The sequence below is a fragment of the Stegastes partitus genome, unplaced genomic scaffold, assembly GCF_000690725.1.
Source record: "Stegastes partitus isolate 25-593 unplaced genomic scaffold, Stegastes_partitus-1.0.2 Scaffold653, whole genome shotgun sequence".
Classification (NCBI taxonomy): domain Eukaryota; kingdom Metazoa; phylum Chordata; class Actinopteri; family Pomacentridae; genus Stegastes; species Stegastes partitus.
In genome coordinates, this window is record NW_007578384.1 from 296,449 (window position 1) to 302,973 (window position 6,525).

The following is a 6,525-nucleotide window of genomic DNA, read 5'->3' on the forward strand; positions in this document are numbered from 1 at the left end:
CAGAAAACCTTCTCTTATCTCCGTAGACTTGTGGGGGGATTTATCAGTCTTCTTTTATTGTCCAAGACTTTATGTCACATGTTATGAGCTGCACAAATAAAATGGATATGATTGAACAATTGCATCCTTAAGACAACTCTCTTAAAATGCGAAATCCTGATTGGTGCTTTGTCATATTAATTAACTAAAAGTCACATTAAAGCTGTTCCTTTTTCATTTTATTGTCAGATGAGATTTTGTCGGTCATAAGATTTCCTGATGATCATCCTGCATGACTGTGGTTTGTGGTAAATAGATTTTTGTTGTTGTAATGCACAGTCCTGTGGTTATATTCTTCTTTTAGTTAGCAAACAGCTTCAGACAGAAACCCTGATGTGGTCACTGACTCAGACGTGAATCTATATCACCACATTATTATTTCACAAGTCAGCCGACTATCACTTGAAGAATAAACCAATAAGGACTTATGTCACAGCAGGACTTGGAAAAACTTGCTGCTGTGTCTTCACAAAGACCAGAAAAGTGGATCACATCACCCCAGTTCTGAGATCCTTCCACTGGATTTCTGTCAACCAAAGAATTCATTTTAAAATAGTGCTGTTGGTTTATAAAGAATGGTTTATGGGTAAAGCCCATTTCTGATCTGCTTCTCCGCTGTGAACCATCCAGACCGTTTAGCTTATCTGGGACCGGTCTACTTATCTGTTTACCGGTCCAAGCAAAGTACAGAGAGGCAGCTTTCAGTTTTTACGCAGCACATATGGGATACAAACTCCCAAAAAAGTGCAGGTGTGCTGCAGCTCTCAGCTCTGACAAATCAAGGCTGAAGACTCTTTACTGTCTATGTTAACTCATTAAAAAAAAAATAATAATAAAATAAAATCTGTTTAACTCTTTTAATCATGTAGACATGCTTTTATTGATATTTTTATTACTTTATGTTCCTTTTCAATTGCCTCATTGCTGAAATGTGCGGCACAAACAAACTTTTATAATCAAGTATTAAAAAGACAGGTTCATATGTTTTATTTTTCTGTTATTTTCTATTTTTAGGAGTGGCAATAAGAGTATATACAGTATATTGGGGCGTTTGTTGTACAATGCAACTCCTTTTTCGATGTGTGCATGTTAAAACAAGACAAAAAACATAGAAAATGTAAGTGTACATCAAAAGTGGAGGCCAAATAATTTCACGTTAAATGCGGTTACACAGATAGCAACTTTGTAATTTGTAGAGTTTTATATCCATTTTTATCCATTAGTTGTGATCTGACCCGTCTGGTTTTGATCCAGTCTGCTGAGTGACTAAATGTTTCCACGCAGATACAAACCTGTGCATCTGTATGACACCTGCAAGCACAGCAGAGTTCATAGGTCTGCATAAAGTACAGCTCTAGTGTGACCTCTGCTGAGAGGCTGCTGTTACTGCATCAGTGTGCTGCTGGGTTCCAACACACATCTGTCACATGTGGTTCCTTCAGACACACTGTGTTTGGAAAAAAAACATATTATTTATCATGAACCATTTCACAGTTTGGATGTTTGTGTTTTTCTGGAGTAAAGTGTAGTCATATACACAAAGGAGCACATTCATTTCTACAGGAAGTTGAGTTCATATGAATTCATTATGCACAGGAATGTAACTGATTTGAAGAGTTAAATGTGACATTAGGAAATACATTGAAGTTTCTAGTTGGGGTAGATTTACTAAATGTATGCAATCTCATTAAAAGTTAACAGAGGAGTCTTCAACTGATCCTCCTATATACTTTTAAAAAAATAAACGGTGCTGCATCATTGGTCATTCACTGAGGGACTTTTAATTTGATGAAGGAAAGTGAAACTGTTCAGCAGCATTTCCACTTCCTGTTAAAGTCAGTGTGCAGTGAGTTGTGTACAAGTGAACTGTCATCTGAATTATGTAATTGTAGTGATCTTGCTGTAGTTTAAACATGGTACCCAGAGGATACACCTTAATGATTATGGAGTTGGGCTGCAACTAACATTTATTTTCATTGTTTATAGTTTTCTTAATTAATCAGTTAGTTGTTTGGTCTGTAAAACGTCAGAAAATTGAAAAAAAATGTCGACCAGTCTTTCCCAAATCTCAAGACGGTGTCCTCAAATGTCTTGTTTTGTCCACAGCTCAAACATATTCAGTTTACTATCACAGTGGGGGAAGAAAATCAAAAAATATTTAACTCTAAGTAGCTGGAGTCAGAGAATTTAAACTGTTTTTTCTTTAAAAAAATACCCAATCCAATTAAATAGCTATCAAAATAGTTGGTGACTAATTTAACAGTTGTCAACTAATTGATTAGTTGACAAATCGATGCAGCTCCACTTTAGTGATGATGAATTTTCCTCTAGTGCCACCATGAGGCTCACTTTAGTAAAGTGAAATATGTGACTTTGAATCTCGTGCTGTTTGCACTCAGTTCAGAAATTCAATAGTTTAAAAGATGGTGAAATAGCAGAAAAACATATCAGTGAAATGTGGTTTTTTTTTTCAGGTTGTGGTTTCATATTTATGTAAAAATGGATGATTTCTGATTGCTTTTATGGTTTTTATGCTTTGTGACTGATTCAAACATTCAAAACAGAAATCCCAGTCGTACAAAGTGTTAAAACTTGCTGCTTCTTGTTATAGTGTGTGAATTTATGTAACTGTTACTTTTTGCTTATCTGAACTGAAGTATTTTTTTTGCATAAATGCCACATTTTAGCGAACACTCTCATCTGCACATCAGATGTTAGCTGACTTTTCCAGCCTTTTCCACTGACAGTTAAAAACAAGTATTTATACATGTCACTGTAGAAAAAGCAAATATTAAGAGATTTATGGACTGCAGTTATCAGCTTTACCTTTAGGGTCCTGTATTGAGCACGCTGACTTGCTGTCATTCCATCACAGGCAGGATTCAGCCGACCAGAGGCTCCGTTAATGTAATTAGTGACACCTGTGCTTTTCCAAGCATCCGTCTGAGTCAGACAGAGGAGTCAGAAGAACACATTATATGTCAGCGCTAAAAATACTCTGCAGAGAGACTCACTGAAGAAGCAGCACAGAAGGTTTGTCTGGAGAAATTTGTTAGAAAATACATGTAAAATTGGATCTGGGAGTTAATTTAGACCAGGGGTGTCCAATCCTGGTCCTCGAGGGCCACAGTCCTGCATGTTCTAGATGTTTCCCTCTTCCAACACACCTGATTCAAAGGATCAGGATCATTATCAGGCTTCTGCAGAGCTTGAGGATGAGCTGATCATTTGAATCAGGAAACATCTAAAACATGCAGGACTGTGGCCCTCGAGGACCAGGATTGGACACCCCTGATTTAGACACTAGACAGGCACTGGACTGGTAAATCCTTTTTAACCCTCTGTAGCACTCGCAGGTTTTGGGTGTTTTGTTTTGCTTCTGTCACATTTTTCCTCACTCAAAGTTCCTTTTTTCCTGCACCTCTATGGAAACAGCACAGTCATGACTAGAAGTAGAGAGAACTCAAAATTCTCTTTTGTGCAGTGCAACAACATCAGAATGTCATAAATCCTAAAAAAAAAAATTTAAAAAAAGAAAAAGCAAAAGTTGAAAAAGTCTAGCAAGAATGGAATCAACAGGTTCAACATTTTCAAGTGGGCACTGGTGTTACTCTCACTAGAAACACAGCAGCTCTATATACTATTGATAATTTACTACTTTTATCTTTGTTATATTTATATTTGTCTCTTCTCTGCTCTGTGAAAACACAGAATCCAGTTCAGCTAAAAAGTCCCTTTATTTTTGTCATAGGACTGTTGGTCACAGCTGAGTCAGTCGTGGCTTCCCAGTTGTTCTGAAAAGAGCAGAATTTTTTGCTTTTCACAGAATCTGATGCAAATGGTCTATTATGACACATTTTGCAATGGGAAATATATAATACAGTCATTTTAGTAAAATATCACAAGACTATTTTTGGATTATTTTTACTGACAAAACAGCACATTACATTCAATACATTCAAGGACCATCTGAAAGTGGAAATTCTGATCATTTTTTTTTTTGTTTTTGCTGCTTCTTGCTCTAATAAATTGTGTATTTTTTGGTGATTTTAAAGAAGAAAACATGCCTTTTAAACCCGCCAGTGAGTTTGAGGGTTCATAGGGTCAACATGTAACTAACTCTGGTTCACTAGTTTGTGACATTCGTGCATCTTCTGAATAAATTAGATTGTCAGCATTTACTAAATGAAAAGGGGAAGAAGCTCTTGCTGTTATTCTAACATGTCCCGATAACAGGTTCAGATGAGATACGATTCAGTCACAACAATCTGTTACTCCTGAGCCGAAAGGTCTGAAGTTGCTGCATTTCTTACAGAAAAGTGCACTAATGACAGTTTTTCTCTCTATAAGAGTTGGTAGCACCATTGCCTCGCAGCAAGAAGGTTGCCGGTTCGTGTCCCGGTGGGGGCACCGGAATCTTTCTGCGTGGAGTTTGCATGTTCTCCCCGTGCAGCGTGGGTTCTCTCCGGGTTCTCCGGCTTCCTCCCACACAGTCCAAAAACATGTTGAGGTTAATTGGTGATTCTAAATTGTCCGTAGGTGTGAATGTGAGTGTGCTTGGTTGTCTGTCTCTAAGTGTAGCCCTGTGACAGACTGGTGACCTGTCCAGGGTGTCCCCCGCCTTCGCCCCAAGCCGGCTGGGATAGACTCCAGCCCCCCCGCGACCCCAGTGAGGATCAAGTGGTGCATAGATAATGGATGGATAAACTAAATAGACTGTATACAGCAAGAGAAAAAAGCAACAAGTTCGCCCACTGGATGCTAAACAAGCCTGTAGCTGTTTTTTTCTGTATTTTAAACTTAGTTAAATAAGGATTCTTATCCTGTTGCAGGAAGGGAGCTGCACAAATAACAACCTGACTGGTTCTACATCAGCTGTGTCTTTTGTTTACATCCATTTTTTCTCTTAGGATAGTACAAAACGCACAACAGGCTATTTTATTAGTATGTGATTAAGGTGGTGAAAACAAACTGGCAGGTTGCAGAGAAGCTGATCAGGTTTGTCAGGTTGTGTTTTTACAAGTGACACAGCAAATCATCATCATTTCCAACACACGAGCAGTGAGTGACATTTTCAGTGCACACCCAGAATGAGGTGAAGCAGCTCAGCAGAGTCCAGTCCTCTGCCGTAGTTTGAACACGGTGCCCAGAGGATGAACCGAAGGCTTGCAAGAAACAATCATGTTCATTGTCAATTATTGTCTCAATTAGCTGTTTGATCTGCAAAATGTCAGAAAACAGTGAAAAATGTTGATCAATGTTTCTCAAAATCTAAGATGAAATGCTGACAAGTGGTGTTTTGTCCACAACCCAAAGATGTTCAGTTTCCTGTCATAGCAGGGTAAGGAAGACAGAAAATATTCTAATTTAAGAAGCTGGAATCGGAGAATTTTGACTTTTTCATTCTTTAAAAATCGCTTTATTCAATTAAGGGATTATAAAAAATAGTTGGTGACTAATTTATTAGTCAATCAATCAATGCAGCTCTACTTCAGGGATAATGAGTTTTCCTCTAGTGCCACCATGAGCTTCACATTATTAGAGTAAAACATTTAACTTTTAAACTCATGCTGTGGGAACTCGGTTCAAAAATGAGAAAGTTTAAAAAATGTAAAAGATTGTAGAAATGACAGCAAAGATTTGTAAATATATATTTTAAGCAGATTTTAATACAGTAAAACCTTCTAATTTTATGGCCACACATTCCATAAGAGCGAATTACTGTGTGCACAATATAAATACAGATTTTTCATGAGGTACAATTTGTTCCCCTTTTAAAGCGTCAACATGTAAATATATTTTAAAATGTATTTTTCTAGTAAACAAAGTAAAAGAATTAATTACCATTTGTGAAAATAGAGATTTTTTATGTTTTTTTTTCAACATGTAAATAATACTTTTTATTGTGGTTTTACTAGATATTATGTTAAAATAACACTAAAAAATATTTTTCAGTCATCAATGTAATTTTTATTCTAATAAGGGTAGACATCTTTAAAAATATTTATACATTTTGTTGATTTATATACAGCAAAAACTCAGTTGATTTATTTAACAATTGTGTGTTTTTCTTTTTTTTTTGTACAGTATATTTATGTCCTTTAATTTTAAAGTCAACAAAATAAACATACAAATCACCATTAATAAAGATACAGATTTTTGAAATGGACTTAATTTACAGTTTTGGCAGGCATACTTAAAAAAAAATTAAAAAAAATTTAAAAATCATTTTTAACTCTTCATTTCCTTCAGTATCTGTAAAACAATATTTTTTCTGGTTTAAGTTTGGTAAATTTTTTTTTTTAAATGTACAGTTTTACAATCAAGCAAGACTAAAGAAAGATAATGAGTTTTTTTTGGTTTGTTTGTTTTTCATGGCCAATATGTAAATACTTTATTCCCTAAAAAAACAAAACACACTTTTAACTCTTTATTTTTCAGTATCTGTACAATCTTTTTATTTATTTATTTTTGGTAATTTAAGCA